General features: G+C 38.0%; 1 protein-coding gene across 3 annotated transcripts in view; it reads right to left on the bottom strand.

Moving 5' to 3' along the window:
* Positions 1 to 15,403, bottom strand: part of LOC149227964 (Homeodomain-like transcriptional regulator) — a 97,835-nt gene that overhangs the window by 5,180 nt on the left and 77,252 nt on the right. The gene's annotated exons all lie outside the window — the stretch shown is intronic.

Genomic DNA, 15,403 nt, shown 5'->3' with positions numbered 1-15,403 from the left:
ATCAACCCTTTCGAGGAAATCTGTAGTATCTTAAACCCTTGAAGTTGAAGTAGATAAATTCAGATCAAGGCCATAGATATCAATCAGCATTATGAAAAAACTGATCACAGAAATGACTCGTTCTACTAAAGGATAGCTTGTTAAACAGGATCGTACAGGGCCCAGCCATCTGATTATGAAATGTCATGTTAAAAAATGTAAAGGGAGTGGAACATACAATAGAACACATATTTAAGAAATTTATTCATTTGTTGCATGCAACACAGCACATCAAAACAAAGACCATTAGGGCCATACAGACCCAACATCCTGTCTTGGTTTCATGGCTGCAAACAATATTTAGAACTGTTAACATTAGAGAGGAGGTGTGCTATATGTGTAACATACCTCTAGTATAATCCAGGGTAGATAATGTAACACATTTAAACATATTAATATATTACATATTAGTATCTAGTATCTAGAATGTGTGTGTATGTAATGCCTTGATAAATATATTATTAGGCACCCTTCCCTAGGGTAATGATTATTCATTATGGCCCACCCATTTAATGCTATACAAAGATATCACATTCATTCATTGTAATCAACCACTTATAATATATATTAGACACAATTTATACTTCCAAGTATATTCTGCATGTTTGATCAAGTTTAAGTGGTAACAGGATAGATATTTCAACTGGCTAGGTGCCAAACTTCTACAGGCTTTGTTGTCCGTTGGTTGGGTGCCAAAATTTTTGTGGGTTTCATTGTTTGTTGGCCAGGGGACAGAATTTCTGCCAAATGGAAACAAAATTTAGGTCGGGAGACCATCCACATCCACTCTGCACGCTTGCATTCCATTCTGCTGCCATTTACTAGATTGATATTAAAAAAAACTATCCACCTTCACTCTTTAAGTTATGGTGAGTCTGCAGCCATACAGCAATACAAAAAGAAAAAAAAATGAGAGAAAAGGTAACACATGAGCAATCAGTTAACCGCACTTGTTGCACATATAATTGGGGTTGGACAAAAGATATTGGTCTCTAGATACCAAGTTGAACAGCAACAAGGACAGCAAAGTAGCATCTGTTGGTCCCATTCATTTATTTGATTCATCATAGATCCAAGTGCTGCATCTTCAGATTGATTCAGGAGCTAAACTGTGATTTCAAGCCACATACAAATAATTGCAACAGATATAAGGTTGATCAGTGTGTCTCAATGAGGCATCATTTAGGCTCGTGACATAATTAACGGCATCGACTGGGGAAAAAGGCAATAATTACAGGAAATAAACCCCAAGCAACAGTTGCCATTTATGTCGTAGAATCCCAAAGTCAAAACAGCACCATCAATAATTAATTCAGAACAAAATAATCGCGAAGAAACTAAGGAATTCTGAGGGTGTATTTACGTAGTATTAAAATTGTGGACACAACTCTGTTGTTCACAACCAGCAACCTACATTCAGGCATCCTTGCACATCATAGTGCACAAATCCAAATACCTTAGGCTAATTCAAGCTGTAACAGAAAATTTGATGTTACAAGCCCACACATAAGCTGTATAATTTGGATCAGGGACTGCAGGGAATATAAGATCTCAACCCAGGGCCACCACCATCAGGCTATTTCAGGATTCTTTCTCAAACCATGAAGTTGATGCCTTACAAAATAGTCATAAATAAAGTAAATTAAAAACCTTAAAACTCAAGCCACTGTTACAATCTAAAAATCATGAGGATTAGGTGTGGATGGGTTTGGCCAATCCAAAGCAATGCAACAGGGCCAGTCTCCTCATGCAACATCCAGGTGGCAACAATACTCTGTATTGTTGCTTGTTCCAGATTCAATGATGATATATTATCTGTCCCTACAGTAATTCATCCTGAGTGTTCATGCCTTGACCCAATGTCAAGAGCATGCCACCTCATCTACAACATTGTTTTGAGCAGCCCCAATATGTTTCTGCTGGAATCACATACATCCATCTTATTTGGGAATATTGCATTAAAAAATCACTACTACCCAAGTCAACTAATGATCTTAGAACACCTATCCAAGAATAAGGAAAACTACCAACTAATGGTTAACACAAAAGTCATTGAGATGATATTCATTGTTTTGAACAATGTTATTTCTTCTAGGAAAAGGGTTACAAAGAAAATGGCCTCATTGACACTATGAACTAAGGGAAGAGGAATTGATCAGATTTAGCCAAGCCACATATGTCAATTTCCTTTTGCACAAGGATGATGATGAAGCTGAGATCTAAATACAGACAGATACCAGTAGCCAACTTCCAATACTTCAAACCAAACTAGAAGAAATAAATCACAAGATGATTAATACTCACTATCAAGTTAAACAACTAAAGAGGACATCCAAACACAGATATACAGCATAAATATTACTCTCAAATTGTTAGAGTGGCTAGGTACCTCACTAATGCTTCAAGGTCAAAGAATTGCAGGAGGGGTTGACTTTTGATGTACCTTCTAGAATAATCTAGGACTTAGAATAAGTTATGTGCATAACTATGTTGCAGGAAACACCTAAAAGGGTGGTGTACCAGTACCGGGGGTGGTCTGAAATGCAAAATGGCCTTGAAACAGGGGCCGAAATGCTGTCAGCCGTACCGTATGGCGATTCGTGATTTGAAAACGCCGTACATCGCAGCCAGCATCGTTTCAGCCCTGTTTCGGCCTCTATAGGCCGCGTTTCGAGCGGCAGGAAGGCGAAATTAATTTATTTATTCTTTTACCTTTTTCGGCCAGCTCAAGGGGTGACGAAGGGCATGGGCTCTTCTAACACCAAATACACTAAAACAACAATTTTTATGTGGCTGTTAGCTAAATTTAATAAATAAAAAATTACAAATAGAATTCTCTAGAAGATGAAAAAATGAAATTCTCTAGAAACCCTATGAGCCTCTTCTTTTCTTTAAAAAGACAGTTCATTCACTCATTTCTCACACATTGTTCTGCAAGAGGAGCTTCCTACAGAAGCAGTAAGGAGTTTATTTGTGTTTTGCAGCATGGGCAGCAAGAGGAAGGGCGTAGGCAGAACTAGTTGGGTGAGTTTTTCATTTTATAATTTTGCTGCATTCATGGCTTCTCAAAGTTGTGTTTCAAGTGCCCCTAAATTGGGTGAGTTTTTCATTTTCTAATTTTGCAGCATTCATGGCTTCTCAAAGTTGTGTTTCAAGTGCCCCTAAATCCACTCAAACAACCAGGCAGCAAGAATGTTATCCTCTATGGAAGTATGTTTACCAAAGTGAAGCAGATGAATTCCGGTGGTACATGGCAATGGAAGTGCAATTTTTGCAAAAATGAAAAGACCTTCAAGGGCTCTTACATAAGAGTGAAGGCTCACATTTTGCATGAAGAGATAAAGGGTATTGATATGTGATGCCAGCCTAAGCCGCAACTACCCACAGTATGCATATAAAACGCATATCATATACATGTCCCAAGAATTTTAAATTTTCCTGCTTAGTAAAACCTTCCCGTGACCAAGGTTTAACTCTCTTGAATTAAATGCTTAAGCGGAAACGTTTCGTTTAACTATCCAAAGTCTTAAATTTAACAAACCTTTGAGCGGAACCTTCATAATCTTTCATAGTCTTTGGTTAATTCTTATTACCCGCGCTTATTAACCATACCCTTTTAACTCTGGTTTCAATTTAACCCAACATTAACCATAAAACATTAATTCCACTCATTTCTATTATAACTCTTGTATAATAGAAATATTTCATAAAGCACACTTAAACCTTACCTTTCCGCCATTCCACAAACCTTTGCACATATATCGATGTTTCTTTAGCGCATTCAACCTCTATCGTCGATCTCATTCCTTAATCTGATGGTTATCGCGTCACCCGATCATCAACTAGCCCAGATAATCTCCACCGTTGATCTATCTCGTCAGATCCACGGCGATCACGCAATCTCGCACTCCAACTAGCACAACGGTTATCACTCCGAAAGCACGCCAGAAAAGTGGTTTTCTCTTTCCATTGTGTGCTACGTGTCGGCCTCTAAGGGTAATCGCGTAGAATTTAGAAATACCATTTACCACTGTGAGTCTGCGCAAGATTCTGCTTACTGCATACAAAGACCGCTCCACTATTCTGCACGTGGTTTTAATCTCCGCCATTCATCTTCTTGACTTTATCTTGCGCGACTTAATCTTAGCCGTCTATCTCTCTCACTCTTGTTCGTTGATCTAACTGATCCAACAATACCTGTGCACGCTGCTACGTTCGTTTGTCTCTTACTGTGTAATAGTCCATTCGGCTTCTCTGCCTGGGCATTTGCTTTCACCTTTGGTCTTCAATTATTCTAATCCGAGCTTCAGCTTCGTTCTTCATTCCTTTGCACCTTTACACTTCCTTCGTAAATCCTTAGGTTTTAGGAAGCCTTACAGCTCTCCCTTCGCTGTAACCATTAAGGATTTTCTCCAATACTGTTTGTGTGTAAACCCGTAACACTCTTGTGTGCACTTCGTATCTCTCGGATTCTTTTTGAATTCCCTGCACACTTATGTTATGCAAATACTTTGACTCACACAATTTACCATTCGATTACTCAATCCACACTTGCACAATTCAGAATTAACTCCCTGTGTATATATAAACAAATAATTACATAATAAGTCTTTCTTTCTCTCTCTGGCCTGATTTTCTAATCAGTGGCCTTTTCCTTTCCTGCTCGTAGGCTTACAATCAAACCCTATCTAATTCTCTAACTACTAACTCCTAGCTAGCTAACCCTCTTCTATGCCTTTTAGGCTTACATTTATACAAAAGGTTCTGTAACCCAATTCCTGGTCCAAATCCTTAATCTGCTCATCAAGTCCTAAAATCTCTCAATGGTCCCTTGAGGATCTCAACAACTTAACTAAATCCTAAGGATTCTCTTTAATTCCCAAAATCATAAAACCAATTCCTAATCTAAGATTTACAATATTTCAAAATCTCTCAATCCTCACTAATCACTCATGTTCTCCTACATTCAAGAACATTTACAAATATGCCTCACAATATCTAATTAATTCCTATTCTAAATATCTATCACAAACTTACTTGAAAACCCTTAATTATTACATTAATTTAATACACAGGAAACCAACTTCCTTGAAAACACAAAACCCCCTATGTCTACTAAAATAGAATGATATTTCTGAGCCGAATGGTCCTGCATCAATGTGTGTGCACATACCAAAAATCCAAAGGTGAGGGCTAAATTCAAGAAAGAGAAATGATGCTCAAAGGTTGAAGGATCAAAGAAGCAAAATCAACACTGGCACTACCAATCCTCGCATGTCTAATAGCATTGAGCCAAGGATTGTTCAAGAAGCAAGAAAGAGGAGGGCACTAGAAGCAATGTTTTAAAACTCCGACTCTGCCTCGGTCGAGGGTCGACTCTGACTCGGTATTGACTCAGCCGGCTCGATTTCAATGACTCGATCATTGTAAAAAATACATTAAATATTTAATTTTTTTATAAAAAAACATAATTTTAAAGATTTTCATTCATGTTTCCAAACACACAACATTAGAATATAGATAGAAGACAACATATGATCAAAGTAGGCTCATGAATATATCCATTATATCAAAATGGCACCCAGTGCACTGTCCAATACATACATGATGATGATATAGAGATCAAAACAAAAACACATAACCAAGGAGGCTAGAAATGGCCTCTACAACAAAAGTAAATTGTGACCAGTACTACTGGCTACTGCTAGAGGAGCCAACATCATCTGGCTCAACCTTTGGATCAGAGTCAGACAGGGAAGCCCATGGCTCCTCCTCATCATCATCTCCAACTGCAACTGTAGAAGTGGTAGCACTAGCAAGCTGTGCAACCGCTGCAAGCTGAGATAGACGAGATATGTGCTTCTATCGTGGCTGAGAAGAGGAAGCGCCTGCAACTGGAGGACTTGGGGCTGGCCCTGAGGCTGGTACAAGTGGATCTGCATTCAACTGAACATTATGTTCAAGTGATGCCTCCACCTGTAAATCCAAATCAAGATCCTCATCAGAATCAAACTCTGTTGGATGACTCTCCACTACCCAATCTGATGTTGGATCAATGTCTTCCAACACAATGGGATCTGAATCAGGTCTTTTGTTCAGCAATTGGTTGTGTTTGAGCCGGAGGTTGTATTGGACATAAACTAGATCATTTAACCGTTTTTTATCCAAACAGTTTCTCTTCTTCGTGTGAATCCTCTCAAAGACAAACCAATTGCGCTCACACCCAATAGCACTGCAAGTTTGACTCAAAATACGAATTGCAAACTTCTACAATTTATGACAATGGCTACCAAAAGCCTCCCACCATTGTGCTGCAAAAAACATAGGAGTGTAATGAGTTAGATCAACAAAATTACAAATTATATCCAACTTTCAAATTATAAACGATTTAACAAAATAAGGATTAAGAATTTGAAAATTGAAATTTTTGTTTACTTGGCTCATCTGATTCCCTTGCAATCTTTGCTAGGTTCTTCCCAAAGGTACATGTGGCTTTGCTGAAGGTTGTGACCTATCGGTGTATCTCCAGCTGATCACACTCTAATGGGATCATGCGATCAATGCAGTCAATCAATCCATCTCTAACCTCCCCCTTCAAAGCTCCTGCCGCCAGAGCTTTATAATGATACCATGGGTTCAAAAAATACCTAGCTGCATGTATAGGGCGATGGAGTTGATTGTTCCATCTTTCATCAATGACTGCCCAAATGGGCCCATACTTAGCCACTTTATCCTTGTATGCCCTCTTTGTTTACTCCTTTGCTTGATCCATAGCATCATAAATGAAGCCGATAGCCAATCTTTCCCCATCCACCAACTGCAACACCTTAACCAATGGCTCAGCAACCTTCACAATCTCTGTTGCCTTTCTCCAAAATATTTCTTCATTAACTTTCTTTTTCAATTCTCTGCCATCCTATTTGTGAGACCACTGGCTTTGATTCCATTCATCACTGGAAAAAATCTTTTGCAAGTTTCTATTTTGTGAAAGCATAGATTGCAATGTCAAAAAATGAGTAGCAAATCTAGTGATGGCAGGCCTAATAATATCCCTGCCCCCTGTGTGTCTCCTCATAAGGCTCAAAATCCATGAATGATTGTAGATAAATTTTGTTACACTTTTGGCATGATCTACAGTGTTTTTGACCCAATCTAATTTGCCAATATCCTCAAGCATGAGATCTATGCAATGTGCAGCACATAGGGTCCAAAAGATGGTTTTGTGTTTTTCCTCTAATAGTTTACTAGCAAGAACATAGTTAGAGGCATTCTCTGTGATGACTTGAACAACATTAGCCACCCTCACCTCCTCAACAACCTCATTCAATAGCTGAAACAACAATTGTCAATATTTTACCTTATCAGATGCATCAACTTATTTTAGAAACATGGTTCCCTGTGGGCAGAAGATAAGAAATTTTACGATGGTACGGTTCCTTTGATCAATCCATCCATCTGACATGATGGTACATCCTGTTCTTGCCCATGAGTCCTTGAAAACTTTCAAATACTCATTAATGGAGACAATTTCTTTCCACAAACGATACCCCCTTATGTCATGCATAGTAGAGCCTTTGAAGCCTTTTCCAGCAGCATGTATGGCATCAAACATAGGCTCATAATATGGTGAATGGGACGCATTGAAGGGGACATCAGCATCATACCACCATCTACATATGTAATCACAAGCAGTATCCCTCAATTCTTTCTTCCAATGGTCATCTAAAGTGGGCTGCAAAGTTCTACTAGCCTTAGGACCATGTGCATCTAATGGAAAGGAGGGTGTGATAGTGAAATAACTTTTGATATTCATATCACCCTTCTTTTTCATTTTACCCTTACCCTTTTCTTGAATAGACTCCAAAGAGGGAGGAACATATCGAAAGGGGTTGGATGCATCAATACAAGGGATATAGAAGAAGAACCCTCAAAATCAAAATGGGGGTTGGTGGCCATCATTTTTTGTATACTCCTCTTCCTCCCAATTTTAGCCTCTAATTCTTTATGCCTAGCCTTTTCTTCTTTAAACTTCTCAAAGTTGGCTAACAAATCCTTCCTAATCTCCCCAATTTCTGGTGATTCACATGGAGTAATTTCGCCTCTAATCCCTGCCAAATGTTCTTTCAGCCTACTAATGCCCCCAGGACCTTCCTTAATTTTTCTATGGCAAAATTTGCAATGCATTTGACTATCAACCATTTCAACATATGCTCAAGCAGCATCTTTCACTCTAGGTGCCATTTTTTCACTTGGAAATCAAAGGAAAAATTCTGAAAATGAAAACAAAAAAATAGCATTGCCTCAATGTTCCCTTCTTTCACAAAAAACACTCTTTTCAATTCCTAGATTTGCACAAAAAAATAAATAAACAAAACCAGATTTTTACAAGTGAAAAAAAATACCTCTACGCACAAACTGCCTCCTCAATGTTGCTCCAACAAACCAACTCCTCAATGCTGCTCCAATGGCTGCCCAAGAAGCTCCTCACTCCTGCTACAATGCTTGCCCAAGACTCCTCACTGCTGCTCCAAAAATAAACTCCACAACTCCTCACAAGCTCTCACTCAAATTCTCACTCAAATGCAATGAGATGGTTGTGAGGAAATGAGAGGGGTTGGGTGGGTTTTATAGGGTTTAGGAGAGGGGAATGGACCTCAAAGAACCCAAAGGCAGATTACATTGGGCTTTGGGGTCCCAAAAATGAAATTTCAAAAAGAAGTGGCGCTGAAGTGACTTGACTAGTTGTTGTTACCGAGCCGGCCAAGTCATTAGCCAACTCAGTCGGCTCGGTAACAACTCCGCTGGCCGATCCGGTTCAAAGACCGAATCGACTCGGTTGGGCTATGACTCAGACCAACTCGGCCGATTCGGAGTCGAAATGGCCAGTTTTTAAAACAGAGACTAGAAGTAGAAGCAAAGTTATCAATGCCATCAACTACAATTCAAGAAAGCAAATTGTTGAAAATGCTTGATAGTCAAGGGAGAGAATAAGTTGACTCAAGAGTGGCAAGGGCTATCTTTGCTTGTGGCATCCCTTTTAATGTGGTTTGATCCCCATATTGGCAAGATTTGGTGAGAGCGATTAACAAAGCCACTCAAGGTTACAAGGGGCCAAACTATGAAAACGACATAACAGTTTTGTTGAAGAAAGAGAGCCAACTTCTTGATGATGATCTGAAACCAATTCCTAACTCATGGGGTAGTACAAGGCTTTCCATTATCTCAGATGGTTGGACTAATACAAGATGCAGGCCTTAGATTAATGTCATTGCATCATCACTAAAAGGAGCCATGTTCATCAAAGCAGAAAAATGTTCAGGTGAGATAAAGGATAGTAAGTTCATTGCTGATATTTTAATTTTTGTTATTGAATAAGTAGGGACAGAAAATGCGGTGCAAGTTATCACAAATAATGCACCTGTTTGCAAAGTTGAAGACTTAATTGTTGAGAGTAGATACAATCACATATTTTGGACTCCTTGCATTGTCCACAATTTGTATATGATTTTAGAAGAGATCGAGGCAAAAACAGAATGGATTATGGAGGTTACAGGGCAGGCTAGGGAGATTATAAAATTCATCACCACCAATCTCAAGCAATATATCGAGAATACTCCAACTTGGAGTTGTTGAAAGTTGATGAGACAAAGTATGCCTCAAACTTCATCAAGTTGTGTCGCCTTGTTGAAGTTAAAAATGCATTAATGAGTATGGTGGTGGGTCCAACTTGGGCTGAATGGAGACAGGCAAATTCAGAGAAGGGAAGTATGGTGAGGAGGGTGTTGGTTGATGAATATTGGTGGAGCAAGATTGATTTCTTGCTCAAGTTCACATCACTTGCATATGATCTTCTCCGAGATGCAGACACAGAGAAACCTTTCCTAGGAGAGGTTTAAGATGGCATGGATACCATGGCTGAAAAAAAAAGTGGAAATTATTACACAAGAGGCTCCCATTATTCTTTTTGTGGATTTTGATTTTGTTGAACAAGTGAGGTCCATTATTGTTACCAGGTGGAATAGCTTCAACACTCCATTACACACTTTGGCACATGCTTTGAATCCAAAATTTTATGATGAAGAATTCATTGTTGAAAGCAATGGGAAGAGGAAGGCTCCAGATAAGGACAAGGAACTGGCCAATGGAGTGAAAAAAGCCTTTCATAAGTTGTTTCCAACTTCTTTACAAACTGATGTAAGGCAAGAATTTGCGCGTTTTGTTGTTGGATTAGAGGATTTTGCAGACATATCAGCTTTGGATGAGAGGAGGACCATGGACCCAGTTAAGTGGTGGACTTGTCATGGGACAAGTGGTGTTCATTTGCAAAGTATTCCCACTCGTATGCTATCACAAGTGGCAAGCTCTTCATCAGCAAAACGGAATTGGAGCACCTACAGTTTCATTCATAATGTGAAGCGTAACAAGTTGAGAACGCAGAAGGCAGAGGACCTTGTATATGTGCATTCAAACCTACGCCTTGTCTCTCATAGGAGTGCTCAATGAAGAATATACAAGTGGACCTCATAAAGATTGGGATGTGGATGCAAAATGTCCAAATTTAGACCTCTCTCTTTCTACTCTTAATATTTGTGACAGTGGTGATGCAAGTGCAACTGAAGTACTAGTAGAGTTGCCTCTTCTGCTGAAAAAACATCTTGTTCTATCTTTGCTGATGAGGATGAGGAGTTTTATTAGTAATGATATGTTAATGTAGCCATAATTGTCTTTAGCTCATATTTTATTTCAATTTTAGCACATATAGCCTCACATATAAAGGTTGATTTTGGGGCCTTGGATGTAAAGCCTCATCTATAAAGGCTAATTTTGGATATTTGCATCATGTAATCCTCTGTTGGAGTTAATATAAATTTGGATTTCCTTCTAAATTGTCATTTATATATCTCATTATTTCTTTTCTTGCAAAATAACGTGTTATTTAATATTGACTATTTGTTAAAATATATATGTGTGTGTGTGCGTGTAACATTTCAGTCGTGTTTCCATTTTCCAGGGATCGTGTTTTGGGTCGTCCCCATTTCAGAAACTTCTAGACGTTTCGGCGTTTCACGCAACTTAGGTGCATATCTAAATATATCAAATATATAATAGTATCTAGTAACTAGAATATATATATATATAGATATATATAAAGTCATAGTTATCAATTGGGTTTAGCCTGGGTGGTTGGGAAGAATTTGTTATCCTCCCCACCCAAGTTCAATTCCCACAAGTGACATGTTGAGCTCTTAACAGGTATATGTCATTGCAATGGCTTTGAATCTTGTTGTTGATCAGGCTTATGCTATGAAGATTCTAGGGTTTACCTTGGGTACCATCCTTGAAATGAGAAGTACTAAAGGGTTTCCCCGAGGCATATAACCTATAAAAAAAATATATGTATATGTGTGTATATGTGTGTAAAAATTCATATTCAATTAATTTAATATTAAGAACATTTTCCAAAGGGTCGCAACTATTCATCATGACCAACCCATCTAATATTATACGAAGATATTACATTCATTCATTGTAATCAACCATTTACAATATATACTTTCAGTTTCAAGTCTATTTTTTGTGTGTGGTATACTTCAATTTGCAATCCATGTCATCATGCTATTAATGATATATATAGACTAACTGTGTATTTATTATAAAAGGATTCGACACTCGAATCCTTTTGTAATAAATCAGATACAACACTCAATTTTCAATCCCCTTGGGTGATGCACACTACTCTATGCCAAGGTATTTACTAGGGATGCCATCTACATGGGGAAGCATCTTAAGTCACATGGTTCGTCGAACCTAAAGGTTTAGGTTCGAAATTCGGTGAACCCAAAAAAAAAATAGGTTCATCCAGGTTTGACGAACCTGGAAGACAAATCTCAAGTTGAACCAAACCAAATCCGAAATTTTGTTGGAAAAATCAAGCAGGATCGACTTCAGGTTTGAATTAGGGTTTTCAAAATCCCTTTAAAAAAAATTAAAAATATGGAACCAACGAGATGATTATCAATTTCTGATATGCTAAAGCCCTTTGCCACTTACAAAGTAAACAAGGTTGACTGTCGCTGATGGTTTTCGTTTGATGCAAAAGTTTCTACAGGTTCCTACGCCCATACAAGTTTTGGTGCATGGACAATGTTACATCGCACTGTGCAGATTGTATTACAAGCCAACAAAGTTGGTCAACTGGAGTATTAAATTTAAACTTTTATATAGATGTAATTTATTAAAAAACAATAATATTACTAATATGTATTTAAAAATAAAAAATTAGTTGTTAAGCATAGACAACATTGCATTGGACTGCGCAATGTAATATTACAAGCCAACAGAGTTGGCGATCCAAAGTTTTAAATTTAAACTTTTATATAGATGTAATGTATTTAAAAAAATCATATTAATAATATGTATTTAAAAAATATATATATATATATATACTTTTTTAACTTGTAATTTTTAAATAATTAATTATATAAATTTTATATTAAAAAATTTATATAAATTACATAATTAAATATCTGTTTATTTACGTCCACGGGGTCTTGGATAGATGGTGATCGGGTGCTCTGTTAAGACACTCCTTGAAGTGAAGTCACCTGTTCAATTCCCCGCCCCGATCGTGTGATATATTCGACATGAAGAAGATGTAGTCCCACCAAGCTTACAAAAAAATATATCAGTTTATTTACATATATATAATTGCAATATAAATTTTATATTGTATATATAACTTATATATAATTAATTTTATTTAAGTTTCGCATTAAAAATTTTATGTACGTTATACAATTTAATATAAGTTTATATATATATATATAATTCAATTTAATGATGAATGTTATCAAATTTCATTCAATTTAATGATGAATGTTATCAAATTTCATAGTGTCTAGACAAATTATCATTGAATTATATTGTTGTCGAATTCAAAATAGTTTCTTCATGTAAATTTTATATTTATTAATCGAAATTCCTATTACATGTGATTTCTTATTTTTTATAATAAATAAATATATATATATATAGCCGAACCTTATTCGAAAATTCGAACCCGAGTCGAACTTAATGGTTGTTGAACCCGAACTCGAACCCGAACAGTGTGACTTAAGAAGCATCCCTTAGGCTTACTAGGGATGCCATCCACAAATGTGGGGAAGCACCCCTTGGGTTTTCCCTAGCATGTGTGTGTGTGTGTGGACAGCTCCCATGAGAAGCACTACTCCTATGTTGTTACTCCTACTCCCCACTTTGATCGAGACTCTGGCAATACTAGTTTTAGGGAAGTCATCAATGGATTGTATGCAGTGAATAAAAGTGAGATACGTATGAAAACAAAGGAAAAACATTATTTTTGGAATATTCTGGAAAATATGCATCCATTTTTAGCTCAACATTTGGGACCAAGTCAATGTGGTCGATTACAAGGAAATTTAGTTTGTGAAGAGAATCCAACTATGAAATTGTATTAATATGTATCTAATTAAAAAAAAAATTGTAATTCAGAAAATTGGTCTAAATTGTTATTGTAATTCTAATTTAGACACACTAATTCAACATAGACTAGTGTGTCCTTTTGTAGAATATAGCATCAACCACTTAATACAAGTCACAAGACTATGTAAATGTATTTAACCATTAAACATTCCAAAGTTAGGAATCAGATACAATGAACTACAATAGGAAATGAAATTGAACCAAATAACAACAATCATATCATGATTAGAAAGTTATAAACCTTCCTTTTTGGTAGAGATTATGCAGATGCATACAATACCTGCCTCAAGATGTTGCTCCCTCCCATCTCTGACTTTAGAGCCTTAGACACAACCACAGCTAAATACGACACACTTTCCATGGCCCTCATGGAAGCAACCCTTGACTCCTACCCCCATTCCACTCGCAAGTCTCGCCCTAAAACTACCCCCAGTACCTATCCCATGAACCATTGGTTTGATGATGAGTGCAAATCTTTCCATAAGTGGCTACGCCTGACACTTATACATGACCCGTCTTCCTCCCCTAGACTCTTCAAAGCCTACCGTAGAGTCGTGGACTACTTCGCCACAAAAAATGAACATTCCTCTCCCAACGAAGACGGGAACTTTGTGATGCTCTCTGTTACTCCCCGAAAGCTTTTTGGCAGTGCCTCTTTCCTAAACATCACGCCATCTCTCCCAGTCTTGACCCCCATGCCATGTTCTCCCACACCACCTCCCTTTACGACATCCCTAGACAACTCCTACCCATATGCCCTCATGTCCCAACTTATGCCACTTCTTCTTTGAACTGGCAATCAAAAGAGTAGCTAGAGCTTTGAGTACCAAACTCCTCAAGCATGGCATCCCGTCGCTTGAGACATATATTGCAAATTATTTTAACCATGTGGTTTGTTCAAGCTCCCCCTCTTCTTGGATAAGACACATCATCTATTTGATCCACAAATCTAGGAGAAGTGTTGATCCGAATAACTACAAAACTATTATGGTGGGCCACACATTCTAGAAGCTCTATGTCACAGTATTACACCAATGGCTTTCTGAGGAATTGGAAAATCGACATCTCAGAGCCAGAGCAAGCAAGGTCCCCCCCCCCCCACCAAATGATTGATCACATCTTCACCCTCAAAGCCATCATTGAGGAGGTCCGCCATTATGCTTCGCAGGTTTACAATCGCTTTGTTGATTTACAAAGAGATTTTGACATGTTTCTGTTGGAAGCACTATTCTAAAGACTCCGCGACATTGGCATATCATAGATCTTATTAACTACTATCATGGGACTCTAAGTCAGTGCTAGAGCGTCTCAAGATGGCCCATGGTCTTTCAAACTTCAGAGTACCATTGGGGTCAAGCAAGGGCGTCCACTCTATCCAACTCTTTTTCGGATTTATATTGATGAACCCAAGTCTTTCCTCCATGAGAACATACACAGGAGGGTGATGGTTGCCTACTATACCATGTTTTGATCTCCTTGCTATGCTCCGTTGATGACTTGGTCTTGTTGGCTTCTATTCTTGAGGAATTACAAAGACAGATTGACAAGTTGGCCAGTTTCACCCTGGCATTTCTAGAACTATTACCTCATACTTCCATTTTGTTCCGTTTGATCAAAACAATAAGCGACAGGTAGAGTCTTAGTATGCAGCAAATATGAGAAGGGTGAGACCTCAGGATTCACCACACACACACACACCCCTCCCCTCACCCTCTATGAGATACACAAGTATCTTTGAGAGGGAATGGTTCAAGACAAAGACAGCAATGGGTGCCTTCCACACGCCAGACCTCCTCATATCAACAGCATAATAGACAAAGAATAATCAACAGCTTCTTCCTTTCAACCTTAGATGTTAGGA

This window comes from Pinus tabuliformis, chromosome J (assembly GCF_031772625.1).
Source record: "Pinus tabuliformis cultivar Carrire ecotype Pingquan chromosome J, CPIR1, whole genome shotgun sequence".
Lineage (NCBI taxonomy): Eukaryota > Viridiplantae > Streptophyta > Pinopsida > Pinales > Pinaceae > Pinus > Pinus tabuliformis.
Note: the sequence above shows the minus strand (reverse complement) of the source record. Positions and strands in the feature narration are given on the sequence as shown.